Genomic DNA, 20,682 nt, shown 5'->3' with positions numbered 1-20,682 from the left:
TGAAGGAGGAATTTATCACTGCTGTGATAAACGGACCAAAGCTTCACCGCAGTCTTTGATCAGGGCGGGTGGGCATATGTCGCCTTTGCATTTTGATGGCTTAAGACTTTTCAGGATGTTTAGGGTGTCTTGGTCGGAGATGGTATGGAATTTGAATTGCGGTGCATTGTGGGGTGTGGCAGAGTGGATGTCCTTGGGGCCGGTGACGATCAAGGTGGGTTGTTTGAAGGGGTTCAGGGTATTATGTTTGGCGATGATTTTATTTTGGAGTAAGCTGATTTTGTTCAGCATGGCTTGCTGGATGCTGTTGCACCATGCACAATCTTTGGAGAGCAGGGATGGCAGGGCGACTGGGGCCTCAGGATCCTTGAGGATGGAGAATAATTCTCTGTTATTAGTTCTGGAATTGAACCTATTGGATTTGGCTTGGATGATTGCATTTTTATATTGTTTGTATGTGATCAAGAATTCCTGTTTGAGGGTGTCGGAGGGCAGGTTTCTCCAGGAGATTTTGGATGCGATAGTGATGTGGCAGTTTAGGTCGGCTATCCAGTCTATGGGGCGTCCTTTGTTGTGTGTGGTGCTGTGGATGTAGTGACTAAAGCAGACTTCGGAGAATGAGTTGGCGAGAGAGGTGGCTGATGTGTCATTGGGGTAATTGAGGCCTAGGTTCAGGTCACCCAGGAGGAGTATTTGTGAGGACGGTTTGGTGTTTACTTGTAAGATTTGAAGATCTTCTTCAAAAATTAAGATGGGGTCGGGCGTCCGGTAGACTAGGTGGGCGGTGATGGTGTTGGATGGGGATATGGGCATTTCTAGTGAGAGAATGTCACAGTTGTTGTTAAGGGAGGTGTTGTCTTGTCTGATAGATAGGTGGTCTTTGCTGATAATGGCTATTCCACCTCCTTTGGAGTCCAGTCTGTCACTCTTGATGATGATGTAGCCTGGCGGTATGGCGAGGGAGAGAGCTGGTCCTGCGGCAGCATGGAGCCAAGTTTCTGTGATTGCTAGTGCATCAAGATTATTGGTTGTTAGGAGGTCGAGGATGTCGAGAGCGTGGGCTGACAGGGATCGGGCATTTATGAGGGCTAGTTTGAGCGAGGGGCTCTTGAGGGAAGCTGATGCTCTGTGGTCGGTGGTTGGAAGTGGGTGGGAAGGCTGCTTGTTCATGCTGGATCGGAGCACAGAGGCAGTGGCAGTGGGTGTACAGATAGACTGAGTGCGCATGAGGGCATTGTCAGAGGACACAAAAACAACAGACGGGGTCATGACAGTGGCAATGGGTCTGTTACCACTCAGCCTACAGGCATTGGCATTGTCATGGTACTGGTGTTGGGCAAGTGTGCATTCGTAGTAGGCAGACAAGTAGTTACAAAAGGCATATGTGCATTGGGGTTGAGCATACAAGTAATCACAGTTGGCAGGCAGGTATTTTCAGTGGGCAGGGGTAGTCTAGGGGCCAGGCTTGAGGGCTGTACATGCGCGAGGGGCAGGTTGCTTCTATCTGTACAACATTGTGCATGCAGCGTGGGGCGAATCTGGAGCTGATTCAGAGGTTGCGTGACTGGGTAGGTACCAGGCGGCTGATGTTGGGGCTGTGGGCAGAGAGGCATTGTTTTAGTTGGGTGCAGCCTAGTGGGGTTCTAGAGCCGATTCTGTAGTTGTGTAATTGCATGGACTCCGGGTGGCTGATGTAGGGGCTGCAGGCAGGGACGCGCTGTGTTTGTTGTGCGTGGTCCCGTAGGGTTCTAGAAGCGATTCTGTGGTTGCGTAGTTGCGTGGATGCCGGGGGGTTGATGTTGGGGCTGCGGGCAGAGAGGTGGTTTGTTGGTTGCGTGTGTTCTAGTAGGGTTCTAGAGGCGATTCTGCTGTTGAGTAGCTGCATGGATGCCGGGCGGCTGATGTTGGGGCTGCGGGTCGAGAAGCGTGGGTTGCTGGGTGGAGGCAGGCAGGGTTCAGCGGGGCAAGGGGTAGGTTTATTGGGTGAGCTGTTTGGGACAGATGTGGTGAGGTTGGTATACTCTCGGGGTAGGATGGAGGGCAGGAAGGTGGTGGGCGGGATGGTGGAGTATAGGGGCAATGTGGTTGCCATGCTGAGAGAGAGAGAGTGCAATTGCCACTTTCCTGGTGAAGCAGGTGCATGTACCGTCTGAGTCCAGTGGGTGGATGAAGGGCGTTCATCTTAGCCAGCTGAAGCAACAAGTGTGGTGGCTCCATTCTGTGGCACCTACTACCTGCGGAGCAAAACACCGCACCCATGGCCTGTGCAGGCTTTGCTGCAGAAGGTCAGTGAGTTGATTTTATTGTATGTGTGGGCGGAGAAGAGCATCGAAAGTGGCGTCAAGCGTTGCACAGAACGAAGAATCCGGCAGCATGCTCTGCGGACCTGCAGAGCACAGCACTGGGCCCTTGGCCTTTGTCCTTAGAAAGGAACAAAGAGAGGCAATCCCCCAAGGCTACAGCACTGCCAGTGGGCAGGCAGAGCCTTGTCTGGAAAGTTATCCCTTCCACAGCTGAACTAGGCTGACAGGGCTGACACATGTGTGATATCAATGTAATGTGGCTGGAATAACTATGAGAGATGCTGGCCACCATAACCTATCTCAGGTATGGCTTATTTTTAAAGTTTAATGTGCCACCACAACAGGATCTGTATCACTTATTTGTACAGTTGAACATGCTACCAAGATAGAATCTTCAGAGTTATGCAGTTTTTGGAACAGGTGTGCATATCTTAATTGCAGTACCTGCATTGCAGATACTTTACTGCAGCTGTCAAGAGGGCACTTGTGACCGGAACCTGCTCTGTGCCACTGGTAGAGCAATTGCTGCAACTCAGGATACTGATGCAGCAGGACACAGATACGCTCTATGCTTTTGGCATGGAGATTATGAAAGGGGAAGTTGATTTGCAGATGACCCTTTCAAAGATTGAATTTTCTGCATCATTTTTTAATTTATTACAAATAAAAAAAGTGGGGGATTCCACACCCTCGCCAGGTGGCAATTCATCACAGGCCTTCCCCAGCACCTATTGAAAAAGGATGCACCTGAAGATCTTTCATTTTTGCGCATCCCATTTGTGGATTCAGGATGCGCATTGAAATGCTAAAATATGTCCTCTTATTTGTGCAAATGAGCAAAGGGAGTGAAAAATGACATTTGAATGTGAGTATCTGAGATGTGGGTGCACTTTGTGGCGCAAGTGATGAGATGATCACTTTGAGCACAGTTGATCACTTTTACCAAAAAAAGGTTTGAGAATTTGGCCCACTGCTTGTTCTATAGTGAACTTAGGAAGCTTGATAGGATTAATTGATCAGAAAAGAATGTATCTGTGAGTAACATTCAGGCAGCAGGTTTAAGGCTTTACCAGAGCACCATAAAACATCCTGGCACGTTTTATAAATAATGACTTCTTTGAATCATGCAGCCATGTTGGCCCTTCCCAATGTGTGGCCTCTGGGAAACAAGCCTCTTTTGGCCTGCCTCCATGGCTGGGTAGGTCATGGGCTGGGCCTAGGTGCTCATGAGCAAAGAAGTAAGGCAGCAAATGCAGTGGTTTTGGGGTGCCATAGGCGGCTGCACAGTGGTTTTGCGTTCATGTTGTAATGTCAGGTGTGGGTGGTAATGTGAGAGGTGAAGCATACGTTTATCTTCTGTGCATTGCACATTGTGGGGTAACATATAGCCCCAGAATGCCAGAAATAAAGAGGCCACGCCTGTGTTTAAGAGTGAAGCTGACGGGTGCTATCCATTGGAAAATGGAGGCAAGTCCAAAATATTTTTTTGACTTAAGGACAAGTGACATGAACAGAATTGGGCCTCTTTCAACTTTACCAAAATGAACAGGCGCTCTAGTGAAGGAAAATGTGCCTGAAAACTTAAAATCGCCAGTTCTGCCCAATGTATGGCAAAAGACAAGTATGGCTGAAAATGCTGTTTTCATAAAATATGAAAAGCTACATTTTACTTAAAGTGACAGATAGCAGCATGTTACATTGACTTCAACACAGCATAATACTGTGATCCAGAAATCTAAAGTGAAGCCAAGCACTTTCTATTCATCCCGAATAAAAACACTTACTTCACAACATTAAAATTACATAATTTAAAAGGAGGGGCCTACTTGGGCTAGAAGTGAACACTGGTTTCATATGTTAACTATAGCCTATGCGTGGACATTATCAAAGGGATACTCATGTCATTTCAACTTTAATATTAATGAAATACATTACACATGGACAGATTTAAAAACTGCAGCAATGCACATGGGAGGAAAAGAAATAGTGGTGAAATTGGAAGCTAAAAGCGGAAACAATGCATTTGCAATCCAGCAATAACGTGAGGCACAGATTACATTCATCAGCAGGAAAGGGACCTGGTTTCACCATATAAAATGACAGCATGGAGAAAGAAAGGCCTATTTCGTTTGGTGTAGATCTGAATACTGATCCCTGATGTAACTGAACCCGTAGGCCCTTTGAGCGAGGTAACGCTGTCTGGGATGGATGGGCATGCAGATCTTACTCTTACACCGATAATCAGACCGACTCAGGAAGTTGGCAAAACATAACTGTTTTTAATTGCAATTGTCTAAAACAGGGAGTACAACGGGCGTCAATGAACAACCCACAGCACAAGTCTCAATGCATTCATAAAAAAACATTACTTTTATAGCAAAAACTCATCAGACATGACGTCATACTTTGTGGCAAAATAAGGAAACCTATGTGAGATTACAATAGGTTTATGGGGAACATCTAAGTATACTTTCTATGGGATATAGGCTTGTGATTGGCTCTCTAAGGTCAGGTGGACAGCTATGCCCACCCCTAGTGCAAGTCAGCTTCGCTGTCATGAAACACATGATGTTTCATTGGCTTTCAAGCTATAGGGCTCTTTACTACATGGCCCTCTATGATTGGTTGGCACGCTGTACCCTTCTGGAATGTTCCACTCGCTCGCAGCATGCAAGCTGGCACTCCAGGTGCTGTAGGGTTGGACTTGTCCATGCCTCCCCACCCAATTAGCCCAACATCCATCATCAATCCTACTGTCTGCCATTCGAATTAGTCTTTGAACTCGGCCTTGCAAGTATCACTACACCTGAGAATAGAAGGGAGTGTGAGCATGGTTTTATCTTCAGGTCTCGGTGTAGTTTGCCCAACGTCTATTTTCATCTTGATCATGCGACAGGAGGCCATGTTTTGAGCTCCTTCTTCACATTTAACACTATTTAATAAATAAAACCTGGCACTTCTAGTGTTTTTCCATTGCACCTCAACAGGAGCTTGTCTTGCTTCTCACATTCATTGTATCTTCTCAAATAGATAACCAGTTTCTTGGCTGCCCCAACCCTTGACACTGGTCTAGACAACCTTTCTCGAATCTTCCCTCGTCATCAACTGTTTTCTTCTACTGCGCCACACTTTCAGCCCTTTTGTTCATGGGGTCTTAGTTTGCTAAAATGCATCGTGGAACATCCAGATTCTATACATATATATATATATATGTATACCCGTATATATATATATGTATATTCTATACATGTATATATATATGTAAACCCGTATTTCCTGTGTGTTTCCGTGTGTGCATGGGCTTTGTGTCACGTTTTGTTTGGCGGGCATGTTTGTTTATTTTCCCTTCCCGTTGTCCTTTTCACTTTGCTGCATGTTTCAGGCGTGCTGCGTTGGCCTGACAGACATGGTAGGTTCCACCAGCAGGCAGAGCGGGCCCATTTGTGAGGTCATTTCACCTCAGGACTGGCGCAAGCCCCCCTGCAGGTGGATACAAGTGAAAGGTCCCGGGTGGCATAAGAGCCCCCAGGGGTTGCACAGGAAGGAGAGCGGCGGGAGATACGAGCCAAGAAGGAAGCTCCAGACCTCCACGGAGGGCACCCAGGCCCTCTGTTGTGTCAGGGACGACCCCCGTAGGCCCTCCACCTTTCCAGGTTGGCATTTCTCTCTCCCCTACCCTGGGTCGAGAGAGTGTGCCGGGTAGATGATCTGAAGGAGCACTTGGCGGGTACTGTACCCCGGCTGCCACCATTCATGAGGGAGAGAGCTAAGTCGTCTCTCGTGCTGTGTCATAGCCATCAGGTAGGAGAGGGAAAGAGTGAGAAAGGGATACCGTGTCCTGCATGTTCCGGCATACGGCGAACACGTGGGCCATGGTTGACTGACCGGAAGGTAATATTCTCCACACCTGTCCAGTGACACGGAGTGCTGTATGCCACAAGTAGGTCTGTGGATGCGTGGGGATGAGGTAGCTCTCCTGATAAAGGTGTGGGTTTTGCCGGCTCAGGGGACAAATTGTGAAAGGCATCAGTAGTGCCTAGAGGGGGTTTGTCACCATAGTTGAGAAGTGTCCCTCTAAACTTTGGAAGCCCATTTTGGCCCGTTTGGTATGTTTGTATTGTTCCACTTCGCTCAGTTAAATCCACACTGGGGGCAGAGATATACGCATTTCCGAGCTAAGCCCCTAGCCAGCACTGTAGGGAAACTGAAGATTCCCGCTAGGACATATCTGTCCTAGCGGGCCTAGCTCTGTTGTAGGGGTGGATTATGGCCTGGTGGCCTGACTGGGTGATTGGTGGATCAGTGTTCTAAGTGTTGTACATCCCATTTATAGTCTGAAGCTACGAGTAGTGAGGGAACGCTGGTATGGCCTATTTAATTATTTATTTACCAAAGGGGAATGCACTTGTTCCCAGGTGATCCCACTGATCTATGTAATTATTTATGTACCAAATATGAACGCACTTCTTCCCAGGTGACCCCACTGATATATTTAATTATTAATTTACCAAATGTGAATGCCCGTGTTCTCAGGTGACCCCACTGAACTATTTAATTATTTATTTACCAAATGTGAGTGCCCTTGTTTCCAGGTGTCCCCACTGATCTATGTATTACTTATTTACCAAATGTGAGTGCCCTTGTTCCCAGGCGACTCCACTGATCTATTTAATTATTTATTCACCAAATGTGAATGCACATGTTCGCAAGTGGCGGGGCTGATCTATTTAATTATTTATTTACCAAAGTTGAATGTACTTGTTCTCAGGTGACCCCACTGCACTCTTGAATTATTTATTTACCAAATGTGAATGCAGTTTTTCTCAGGCGACTCCACTGGATCTACTTAAATATCACTGTAGCAATGTGTGATTGTTTGATACCGAAGGTAATGGAAGGAGGACTTTGAAGTATTGATTTATTTCATGTACAAGCAAAGAGCACCTCCGCTAGGAGCACAGTGGTCTAATATTACTCATGTATACAGAGGATTGGTTTGACAAATTCAATTACATAAACACAAGCTGTTCACGCTTGTTATAAGAAACCAGACTGTGTCTGTTTATTTAACCGGGCGCACCAGTACATCTGTCAGTCATCTGGGCTGACCGACCATAGGCCCTCATGAGGGTCCCTTCATCATCCCCCTGGGTTTTCCTTTTTTTGCACATGTGTGAAGTAAGGAGTTAGACTCCTATGCTCAGGTCTCCTGCAGGTTGCTGTTCACTCATTCCTACAGACAAAAAGGGGAGCGACACCTTACATATATATTGGCAGCACTGCCTTTAATCTATTCACTACGTATAGCCAGCCTTCATGATTACCTCGTATATTTGGGTTTCAGCATCTGTACAATTATAAAATTACTTGCATTTTCTTCATTACTTTCCGTACGTGCAATCTTCATTTCGCACATGAAATGTTGCTGAGTTCTTGACTTCGCCATCAGATTCGTTAAAGCCTACATACTCTTTCCATTGGCATCTCTTCTGGGTGCGTCATTTCTGCATCATGTGACGTCACCATTCCTCTCTTTCATTCAGCTTCACACTTCTTCAGGAACCTCCTTTAAAAGACTGCCATTTCTCCACGGTTACATCATATATAGCTTTCTCAATGGATACATTGTTTCAAGCACTCTTCGTGGTATAAGGACCATTATTGGTGCCGTGCATGTTGCAATTTCTGGTTTCCATCATATAGGCAAAATGGGAGTGGGACGTCCGGTAGAGGCACTTGGCCCCTCCTCTACACTCCCCCCTCTGGTTGATTCATCAACCACTCTCCCATCAGTCTTCACATCTAAACATCCTCGTCTGAAAATGTGCTTCTTCGGAGTCCATATCTTCATTACTCCTTTCAGAAATCCTGCTGATTTTACGTGTTCATCAACAGTTCAGGTCATGAGACTATATTGTGCATTCGGGCTGCAGTAGTTCCATCTACCCACATACTTCTTGTGATTTCTTGGATAGAGGAACTTTGTTCCCTCAGGTGCTAAAATATTTGCTTCTATATACCTTTTGATTTCTTCATCTGTCAGCTCTTTGGGTCAAAACCGTGACTCGACATTGATCATGATTTCCATTCCTACTGCTTTCTTTGCTGTCTTCTTGCACTGTATGATTATTATTCTGATCACACAGAATCCAAACATGATCATCACCAACAATGCTCTAAGGAACTTGAAGATATTCTTCATCCATTGTGGAACCCATGAGAAGATCGATGCAAACCAGCTGTCATCTGCAATATCTTCTACTTCATCTTCCATTTTGATGTACAAGTTCGTCAGCATCGTTATGGCCTCTGTCAAGGTCCCTTTCTCTTCATCGTGAGAAGGTATGAATGTGCAACATGATTTTCCGATTTTGGCTCAAACACCTCCATCTGTAGCTGTAATCATTTCCAAGACATATCTATTCTGAAGAGTCATCAGTCGTATGGATCTTAGTTCTTCCTTGGTTGCATTGAATCCCTTTATGGTAGTGTTAATCGTCTACAGGAGCTCCCATCTGTTAATCTTTAACCATTTGTCATTGGCCATTGTCTGGATCCCTGGCATGAAGATTGTTGCGAATACTGCTAAAGTCTGACTGAACATCCTGTGTTCATACAGAATAGAATCAAAAGCTTCTATCGATTTAGCTGAAAAGTAGTTCTTTATTCGATTGAGAAATGCAACTGATCTCCTCTTTCTCAGGTGTGAATTTGCTTTTTGAAACTCTCCAATATTCAGGTCACTCTTTGCAATCACCCACACTGGAACATGAACAATGACTATAGAACACAGCCCTCCCCAGTCCTTGGGCAGCTTCATGTAAGCTCTGGATCCACAGGCCCGGTAATGGCCCATTAACACTACTGTTCCATCCTTCCTTCCTGGTAAATCAAAAATTCTTTCCAACCTTTCTTGTAACATTGTTTCTGAAACATAACTCTGCACTGGCTAGAGGTCCTATCTGCAGAGGGACTTCTTCTTGGTGTTCAGTCATAATATCTAAAAAAAATGTCGAAAGACAATAATTTAGAAAAAATAATGTCTAAAAAAAAATCAAATTCTTTATTTTTTTATTTATATATTTTTTTGGGGTTTTGCAAGTAAAAAAAAGGTAAAAACCAAATTAAAAAAAAGGGGGCGGGTGGGGGGTTTGGGGGCACCCCCCTTTTCGAATAAAAAACTTACTGAAAAAGAAATTCGATATTTTTTTTCGACATTATTTTTTCGGAATTATGACTTTCGACATTTTTGTATTCAATATTATCACTATAAACCCTTCTTTATCATCAAAACATGTCAGAAACATTGCAATCTTCGGTCAATGCTGTTTGCATTCTGTCTCTGCAGTAACTGGCACATAGTATCCTAAAAATGCTGGTGTTTTAAACACAACCAGGCCTTCCTCACATCCATATGGAGAAAGTACAGTTCCCTTGATTTGCAGCTGACCTCTCACCTTGCATCTTCGTATTTCTTCAAAGCTCTTTCCTTGACATTTTTATTTCCGATCTGATTCATGCTCCCTTCATTCCAGGCTGTTCATATCTTATCACATGATTTGTGGTGTGTGCTCTCGCTCTTGTCTGTGAATCTTGCACATAATCATCTTCTTCTGGAACTGTCCATTCAGTCACCCATACCAAGGGTGCTCTTTGATCCTGAAACTGACCTCTCGTACGGAAGAGTGCCAGGTGCGACAGGCAGTGAGCTTTCTGGGTTTCTACTTCTATAGCTATGAATATCTTGGAATTCCCCATAGCATAAGGTAGGAGAACACAAACATAGAAACTCTCCTTGGATGTACTGATTTCCTTTTTTCCACCTCTTTCATGTGCTTATACCACATGTTATTCCCCAAATGTGCTGTACTGTCTAGATAATTATTTAATTCATAATCATCTTCCCTCGCGATTCTCTTTTATCACCCTCTTGCAAGGACAGTGCGTGCATAATGCTCATGAAGTACATCAAAAAGGGTCCTTCCCACAGGGGGAATCACAGGAACACTTGTCACAGAAATGGGTGACTTTACATGTGTCACTGGTGTTGGGATAATCAAAGGGACTTCTACCTTACTTGGGCCAATGAAGTAGACAGTATGGATTAGCAAAAACAATAATAAATGTTGAGCATGCATATATTATGCACCAATACAACAGTCTCCACCATTTTCAATTCTCCACACGTCATTGAGTTTGCTCATTTTCCAAAACTGTTTCATTCCCAACATTCCTCATTGTGCCTGTGTACTGCTTTAAGGAAGGAAACAACTTTTTTAATCAGGCAAATGATCAGGTAGTTGCAGAATCTGTTCAACTATTGCCACAAGTAGCCTCCTGATTACCAGGCTATTCTTAGGATCTTGCAGAAAAATATGTATAGTACTATGCCCAACAAGAGCAGGATAGGCTTGGAGTATGTATACAAAGACAGCGAGAAGTAGTCTATCTGTACCTGGCAGGACCACAGGCTTAACCAAAGAGAGACTCAGTGAGGAAGGAATCTGGAAACTGTTTGCGCTTCCAATCATCGAGCTCGAATTCCAAATTTGGCACGTTTATCACATCAACAATTTCTAAAGTCCAATTCAAAGATTCCTGTGGCTCGAGATCTTTGCTTTTCACTCCTGCTATAATACCTATAAAGAGTGTCCGGGGTGAGCCACAGTCCAAATGCACACTTGCATTTATTTAGTCAGCAATCTGAGCATCCTTCTTCCTCATCATCGATTGAGTCTGCACATGCTGAACTTCTTCTTGTCTTGCTTCTGAATCAACGGGTGGGGTTGCATCAGTCTCACCAGCATGAGGTTATACATCGCCCAAGTGAATCCATGCACATCTTTCTTGGACTTTTACTGCTGAGGGTGTGACCTTCTCAACAATATACCATCCACTAAAACAGGGCTTGTGCCACTTCCTTGTGAAGTTGTGCACTAGGACTGAATCTCCAATAAATAATTTAGGTGCAGGAAATTGTTCTTGAAGTCTGGTTGCTGAATGGTTTTCATCTGTGTCCTGAGACCGATACCCCTTGCACTTGAGATGATCTGAAATGACAGAGATACTAGCGGTCATATATGTCAAATAAGTACGTAACTCATTTCCTAACAATTCTGCAGTCTTCTGGGCATCACTTCTGCTCCTCAATGAAAGAGACAAGGGCATTTTAATTTGCCTTCCTGTCATTAGCTCGTGGGGTGTGAGGTGGTAGTCGGATACAGGGTGATTCCTTAATGCAATTCAGCCATCCCATTTTCAATGTTAATTTCAATTTGGCAATTGCCTCTTTAAGGACACTGTTGAGTCTCTAACATATCCTGTTAGTTTGCGAGTGATAAGCAGAAGAAAACCTGTGTATTATACTAAGCAATAGGCTAATCTGTTCAAATACTTCATTAGCAAAATGGGGCCCATTGTCGGATCTGAGTACCTCACATACTCCACATCTAGGAAAGACTTCTCAGACCAAAAGCTTTACTGCGCAAGTGGCATCAGGGTGTGTACAAGAACCTGCTTCGATCCACCTAGTAAAGGGGCACACCAACACTGTCATATACCTATATCCACTACATACTTGCAGCATATCAACATAGTTAATATGTAAACACTGAAAAGGACTGTTCGGTCCAGGAATCACTCCTCTAATCGTTCGCATTGTGTGCACAGCGGTGAACCTTTGACATACGGTGCAATTTACTACATAAAATGTATGTGTTCTAACAGGTTCAGTACAAACCAGACTTCTGCAATAGCTGCTGCAAGGCTTTCCCTAGTTACATGTGCAGGGTAGTACAGCTGTTCAAGCGCTACCCTTGACAAGGCTACAGGTATCACTGGCTTTCCAGTGCTGTCCTGTCACCACAATGCTTCAGAGGGGAATAAAGAACATTCCCTCTGTTTCCACAATTCTTGCTCTTCCTGTGGTGCACTGCCTTGAACCTCCATCAACTTTGTTCTTGATAAATGATTAAACCCTTCATTTACAATCATAATTGTTACTACTTTTTTCCTTTACATCTGGAGTATCAGAACTTGAGATATCTGGTGAATATGCAGCTCTTTTGGCCTCTTTGTCTGCGGCTTCATTCCCATGAGAGATAAAGTCAGTTTGCTTAGTATGTGCTGCGCATTTAACTATTGCAATGGCTACTTTGGAGTTCTAGTGCCTTAATAAGCCTGTCCAATAATGCTGTGTGTTGCACTGGAGTGCCGTCCACTCGGAAGTAGCCCTTCTTTTTCCAACGTGCTAGCCCTGCATGCACGGTTGACGTCACATAGGCGGAGTCACTGTACATTGTCACTTCCTGCCCTGCATGTTTCTTGAGCGTGACAATAAGCACCACTAATTCTGCTGCTTGCACTGCAAAGTGAGACAGCAGTCTTGCACTTGCTACAACCTCAAATCCCCCATTATCTCTGTGCCTTAGAACAGCTGAAACTGAATGCCTTTCCCCATCAGTTTGATCAATTTTTGAAGACCCGTCAATAAAGAGAATCTCCCCCCCAGCTAACACATTTTCCTTTCCGCGTGGGATATCGTCATAGAACTCTTCATAGTTTGCACAATCATGCACATGCTCACCCTCTGCCACAAGCTCATCTACAAACGTGGCAGGGTTCACTATTTTACACCTGACTATTTCGATTGTGGGATTTGATATAACCACCTCATATGAAGAAGCTCTCTGACATGTCAATGTACCCTTCGGTTTCTCCAAAATGGCAAACAAAGCATGGTCAACAAACAATGTCATAGAACAACCCATCACAATATTAGTAGACTACTCTATTTTGAACACGGTTGCTGTCAGTGATTGTTCGCAAGGAAAGTGCCCTCTCATAACTGGATCTAAATTCCCACTGCAATATGCCAGGGGCTTGTACCCCAATGTAGCTCTCTGTGTAAGCACCAAGACTGTCATGACTGTCCTATTCATATTTGAGAACAAAAAGAATTCTTCATCATAGTTGGGAACTCATAAAACTGGAGCTGTACAAATTGCTTTCTTTAATTCTTCAAACCCTCCCTCCATTTCCTCAGTCCATTCTATTTTTTCCTTGTTCACTTGTGCTTTCTTCAGAGCCTGCAAAAGGGGTCTTGTGTATGAACTATAATCAAATACCCATGCTCTAACATAGTTGAATAATCCCAAAAACTGCTGCATTTGTTATATCGTGTGTGGTTTTGCTGTTTTCATAATCACCTCAGCTCTTTCAGGTGTGATGCTCTACCCTTCACGTGAAATTAACTGACCTATGTACAACACCTCTTCTTGACAATATTGCAATTTCTCCTTGTCCACTGTATATCCTTTGTCTGCTAGAATAGTCATTAACTGAATCAAATCTTTCCTGCACTCATCTTCTGTCATCCTACAAACCAAAATGTCATCTATGTACTTCAGCACAACACTTTGCAAATCAATGTTGCTTAGGTCCATCTGCAGGACCTTATTATAGATCGATGGAGACTCACAGTACCCTTGGGGGAAACAAGTGCTCTTCAGCTTAGTTGGTGAAACATAAATGATGTAAGGTCTTGGGAGTCCTTATGCAACAGGATTGAGAAAAATGCATTTTCAAGTCAATCACCATGAAATATCGTGCCTGTGCTGGGATACTGCATAGTATCATCACTGGATTCAGAACTAAAGAAAACTCTGCCTCTACAATTTGGTTCATTTGTCTCATGTCCTGCATAAATCTCCACGACTCCCCCTTCGATTTCTTTACATGGTACACTGAGGTATTATCCATACAACTAAATAAGGGCTGTTTTTTTTTGGAACAGAGGCCAGGACCGCGCCCCTTACACAGGAATAAAACAGTTACAAAAAAGATCCTGCGCCTCACTTTCACCCTTTTATAGCGAGATAAAAACTCACAAAATCTCCTTAAGGGTGTGCAATTACTCGGCTCAAACCAAAACACAGTTCTAGGCCATAGATGTTGAAAAAATATATATATTTTTTATTTTATTTATTAGTACCAAATTACATTCTGTTCTAAAAATCATACAACCTCCATGGGTGTACAATATCATCGTTTCTTTAAAAAATGTTTACGTTAATTACCAACATTAATGATTACAAAAATAATAACCCGAATTTTTAAACAAAAAGAACAGAAAAAGAATGTGGTTAGGTGAATGTATAAACTGATTAACCCAAATTTAACACAAAACAACCTCCACCTTTATACTGACACTATCAAAATTCAACAACACATTTACAAAATTACAAAAAAGCAATATCATCCACTTTGATTACACAAAAACACATTAAGAAACCGCTATACAATTTAGAAAAAAGCAATTTTCATTACTAGTAAAGCTATATTGGTAACACATTTGGCATTCTAGTACTTAATTCTTATTCAAGTTAGGATTTCTCAGTATTATTTTAGTACATGCAAGCTATAAGTGCTCTGTTGTAAACGTGTCTGGATCACACGGTATCGTTAACCCGACATGTTTCATTCCCCCAATCTGTAAATCTTGTGCTGGGAATTTCTTCAGGGGTATTGCTTCAATATACGACCAGTGCAACATTGACCAAACTTGTCTAATGTCGGTTCCCTTCTAAAAACTTTTTGATTTGGTTTTGCCGGTGTTGCAGCCCTCGAGGGATTCCTTCTTGTTATGAATTAACTATACATCACAACGGATGGGTAACCCCTGAACCATGGAACTGGGGAACAACAATGTAACACAAAAAAAACCCCAAGGGGGAAAAAAGTTCACATGGAAGAGTACTATATTAATTTGAGTACCCAATAATGGAAATAGAGGCGAAGAAGTGAAGGGAGCCCAATCATGATAAATTCACATTTTCTTTTTTAGTTTATTACCATTAAAAAATTGCATAATATACAAACATCACAACAACAATAAAATAGATGAATTAATTTTAATATAAAATACTTGTCAAATCTAATGCCTTAAAACATTCAATCGCAATTTGATTACCACAATTCATAACCTCGTATTACTCAAGGTAAAGCATCACTGTCTCATTTTCAAATTTCATTCGAATAGTGGAGATGCTGTAGAAAAAATGAATGGTTGACAATAGAAAAAAGTGCCAAATGCAACCAAGTGCTAAGTGCCAAATTGTTAACAATGGAATAAAGTGCTAAATGCAAAAAAGTGCTAGGTGCCAAATACTTGTCAAATCTAATGCCTTAAAACATTCAATCGCAATTTGATTACCACAATTCATAACCTCGTATTACTCAAGGTAAAGCATCACTGTCTCATTTTCAAATTTCATTCGAATAGTGGAGATGCTGTAGAAAAAATGAATGGTTGACAATAGAAAAAAGTGCCAAATGCAACCAAGTGCTAAGTGCCAAATTGTTAACAATGGAATAAAGTGCTAAATGCAGAAAAGTGCTAGGTGCCTACTGTGCATACATGATCTTCAAATATCATAACAGTTTCGGCGAAATCAACCTATCTGGCTCAATTAAACGAGCCAGTAGTCGCCTTCTTCAGGGCGCACTAAATATTGCAAATATAAACCTGGAACATACTAATGCTTGAATTTTTTTCACTCAGTAGTTCTCATAGGTAAAACTTTGTACAATTCAAGAGGGCTTGATTGTAGATCTGAAGGTCTGTTCGAGACGTTAGCCCTTAATGAAACACATTAAAACAGACAAAAAAGAAAAAACAAAGAAACTTTAAGTTTAAGATACAGAATATAATGAGTGAGCCTCCTAATATTCAACGCCTCCAACCATAGAAATGAAACCTGGGGATATATATATATTCACCTAAATTGGTCCAAATATGGTGCCGAAAATTGTATTTGTTTCAATCTGCCACCCGAACATTCCATTGTTAACAATTTGGCACTTAGCACTTGGTTGCATTTGGCACTTTTTTCTATTGTCAACCATTCATTTTTTCTACAGCATCTCCACTATTCGAATGAAATTTGAAAATGAGACAGTGATGCTTTACCTTGAGTAATACGAGGTTATGAATTGTGGTAATCAAATTGCGATTGAATGTTTTAAGGCATTAGATTTGACAAGTATTTGGCACCTAGCACTTTTTTGCATTTAGCACTTTATTCCATTGTTAACAATTTGGCACTTAGCACTTGGTTGCATTCGGCACTTTTTTCTATTGTCAACCATTCATTTTTTCTACAGCATCTCCACTATTCGAATGAAATTTGAAAATGAGACAGTGATGCTTTACCTTGAGTAATACGAGGTTATGAATTGTGGTAATCAAATTGCGATTGAATGTTTTAAGGCATTAGATTTGACAAGTATTTTATATTAAAATTAATTCATCTATTTTATTGTTGTTTTGATGTTTGTATATTATGCAATTTTATAATGGTAATAAACTAAAAAAGAAAATGTGAATTTATCATGATTGGGCTCCCTTCACTTCTTCACCTCTATTTCCATTATTGGGTATTCAAATTAATATAGTACTCTTCCATGAATTAACTATAACCTGATGGAAAACACGGGGGGAACAAATGTGAACACAACATATAAAGTCGGTTGTGTTAGGCTCGAAACATAACTGAGCAAACATCTCAACCTGAGTATATAATTTACCCGGTGAGGCTGACCACACTGCAAACTTGATAAATAGTAAGAGGTGCAGGTCACGCTTCTTATAAGTAGGGTGCTGATTCCCTAAAGGGGAAAAACGAGAAAATAACACATGGTCAGTGTCTGGTATGGGCAAGACGTTCTTATTCTACAGTACTATTTACCATGTCTAATTATAGTTCTGTACATAATTCAGAATGTAAATGTCAGTCTACCAAACAACCCTCGGTTGTGCATAAAATGTATTGAAGTGCACCAATAGGAATTGTCCTTCTAAGACTGGAATTGTAGCCATAAAAGGGGCCACAAATACTGGTCAAATTAATAATCAAGTGCTCACAGTCTGAGCAAATGGTCCAGATCATGGGCGGGACCAAGGGTCTTGGTCGCTAATATATCAAATGGGTTACGATCTCTACTGCCCTCAAGTATAGCACTTAATAACAGTTGTCTGTTTTTTTCAGGTGCAACTATGTATGTCATTCCTCACAAAATTAAGGTAATGTATTCTAAACATACCTGGTTGGTCGTAAAACAAAATCCTGTCTTAGTAAAGACTTCCTACTGGTCCCTATAGTAATTTTTCATGGAATTAAGACTCGTGGTAGTACTCTTCGGGACTGAGGTATTGCACAGTGACTCTGACGTCATTAAAATACCTTGTTCCATCAGGGTTTATATAGTCTTAAAAAATACCTTCATCCGCCTCTCGAGACATTGGGTATTGTCTTGCTCAAGGTAAAATTGCTCCTGGATTCGGGTTAATCTCAACCTCTCCTATCCCCTTCAATAGGCCTGTAGTCCATAAAGAGTTTGGCACTTTTTCCAAATCTTCATAAAAAAATGCTGGGCGCTGCCGCACGAACACCATTCACTGTGGGATTTCTATTTTCTCTGATCTTATCCAATATTTAATACTCATCTCGAATATTACTTCATCATCCGATGAATCATCTCTGAACATGTCTTCGTCTATGACGTTAGTCAATCTATACCCTTCCCCAATGGCAATCACGGTTCTCCATGGACTGCCATTGTCATTGTTCCTTCGAGCACAGCCAATTCCCCTCGCACTATGGCTGCATTAAACTCTAGGGGAATAGTCTGTCCCCCCTCTTCGTCCATAGGTATCTGTGGCCTGAACAAAAACTCATAAGGTATCCTCATAATCTTTCCCACTAGGCCGGGTAACCACGTCCACAAAATGAGTACCCCATAAAGAACTTCTGGCTCTAATGGCATTCCTCGCAGAGCCATTTGCCCTGTAAACGCCAACATAAATTCACCCACGTTCATATAATGTATCCCTGGAGTAGAACACACTATGCCTTCATCAGTAAAAAAAATCGTCATAGTTAGCTTCATCATTAAATCTCATCCTAGGATATTAACCAGTGTCTGCATTGAATACAATAATGAAACTGACATGTCACACTCTCCTATGCAGACTGGTAATTCATCAATAAAAGGAACTCTGCTTGTTGCTCCAGAGAAAACTTGAGCATCCATGGCATTTCCCGACATTGGATATTTTCCCACTTGTATACATGAAAGAGCAGCCCAAGTCTCTACTAAAAAAGAAAAAGATTTGCCTCCTATGGTCAAATCAACCCTGGTTCCTTTTGGGGGGTCTGGTGTCAATGATAGTACTGAACAGATCAAGTCGCCCTTTGAGCTGTCCTATTGTGGGTACATGCTTATCCCTGCACCTGTAAAAGGACTTCCTCCTACCACAATGACACCTCATACTCTAGGTGTCAATAACAGTCCTGTGTTTTCATTCTGCTGTATCTGCATGGGTGCTTGCTGTGACTGCCCTTGCATCGGATTCAATGGTGCTTGCTGTGGTTGCAATGCCTGTTGCATTTGCAGTGCTTTTGCTTGATACACTGTCTGATCTTGGGCAAACCCATCCCTAGTTTGTGAGCTATATGCTGGAGGATAAGCTGTCCCCCCTCTTGAGAATTGCCCATTCTGTACATACCCTTGGCTTCTACATGTTCGCGTGATGTGCCCTGTCATTCCACATGTCCAACACACAGGAGGAGCTCTCCTGACCAGCCCCGCTTGATTAAATCCTCCTTGCACATTTTGATTATCATTCTGCATATTCTGAAATCCGCCTCGGTTATTTTGAAAACCACCCCTTCCTCTGGAGCCCATTCCTCTGCCTCGTAGCATAAACCTATGACCGCCTTGATCCATTTGGGGTTGATTATTCACCTGCGATGTACCCACTGCTTGCTGCATTCCCAATCCTTCTCCGCTTGTGAGTACTGCCCCTTCTATGGCTTACTCCGATAACTTCTTCTGAACAAACTTGGCTTCCTCAGGTTTTCTAACATCTTCCTTCTTCTTATTTTTCTCTTTCAACAGCTGGCAGTGATGTGCTACAGTCAACTGTATTTCTGCCCTTGGCTTTGCTTCCATTCCTACTAGTTTCTTAAGCTGTCTCTCCACCTGTTCTGACAATCCCTGACACAAAATGTGGTAAAATACTGCCACTGATTTCCCCTATGGCTCCCTCATCTCAAGAGTCCACTGTTCCTGAATACTTTTAATATAAGCAAGCAGATCTTCGTCATCTTTCATCTTACGTGCCATAATAGCACCCATATCTGACGTATCAGGATACTGTACCCTGAGCGCTCTCCAGACATCTGCTCTACAATTGTTCAATGGTGCTCCATCGTGCACAGTGTTCTGTGTCGTGACACTTGAGTAACCTGCTCTTGTCCAAATGTCATCAGCCCTTTATCCAAGAGTGGCTGCTAGGAGACCCATAATGTCCCCTGTTGCCAGAGTATTTCCTCCTGTCATATTTTCTAGCTCATAAATCCATTTCCCCGCACACGCCATTAAGCTGGGAAGTTTACATCTTAAATTATCCTTATCCATCTGTGGCCAGGGGATGCCATTCAGCCTGACTGGACCACTTGCGATCTCAAACCCCTCCCTTGGACTCTGTTCGGCTGAGGATCGGGCCTGAAATACAGGAATTTCAGGTTTAATCTTACTGGGGGTCATTACGAGGTTGGAGGTAAGGAATTACCGGCACCGGTAAGGGTGCCGATGTCAGTAATCCCTTACCTCCGTATTCCGAGTTCCCTTTGCGGATCCTTCCTTACCTCCTGCTTTTAGCAGGAGTTAAGTACGGGACCCGCAAAGGTACCTCGGAGGTAATTACGGTACCGTAATTTACAGTGCCGTAATTACCTCCTTCCCCATTCCCATTGAGCCCTATGGGGCAGAAATGGGAATGGGAAGGGCAAAAGGTGAATGGGGAATTACCGGTCCCTCCAACCCTGGAATGGACCGGTAATTACTCCATTCACCATGCCGGATTTGGGACGGTTTCGTAGGCAACCATGGAGCTAATTACTCCATGGTTAGCTCCAAACCCGGAATGAGGCCCACTGTCTCTTGTTGCTTGGATCCCACCTCCCTTGTGGACCCAACTTTCCCCTTAGTTCTCTCCCCCCCTTGCTTTCTTTTATGATGCCTCTCGGTGCAGGGGTGCGTTGCTGGTGTGGGCGTGCCGTGACCTAGTTGCTTCACTGGTGCAGGCCCTAAGAGTCCAGACCTGCTGTGACTCCAGTCCGTCAAGGTAAGTTTGCTGGTTTTTGCAGTTTGTCCTTTTCTTTCCAATTGCCCCTGTTAATGTCTTTCCTTCTTCCTCTAGGAAGAGCTCATTAGTGATGTCGTGCTGGTTGGGGCTAAGCACGAGATGGTAAGTGAAAGAGCGATGTGCGGCGCTATCTGCCTTTTCTTGTGTTGACCTGTCTTTCTCTCTTTC

General features: G+C 42.9%; 1 protein-coding gene across 4 annotated transcripts in view; it reads left to right on the top strand.

Moving 5' to 3' along the window:
* The window catches only part of LOC138582673 (protocadherin-10-like), a 495,452-nt gene that overhangs the window by 17,320 nt on the left and 457,450 nt on the right, over positions 1–20,682 (top strand). The window lies entirely within an intron of this gene.

This window comes from Ambystoma mexicanum, chromosome 3q, assembly GCF_040938575.1.
Source record: "Ambystoma mexicanum isolate Mex_15411 chromosome 3q, UKY_AmexF1_1, whole genome shotgun sequence".
In the NCBI taxonomy this organism is placed as follows: Eukaryota; Metazoa; Chordata; class Amphibia; order Caudata; family Ambystomatidae; genus Ambystoma; species Ambystoma mexicanum.
This window is presented reverse-complemented; position numbering and strand designations above follow the sequence as displayed.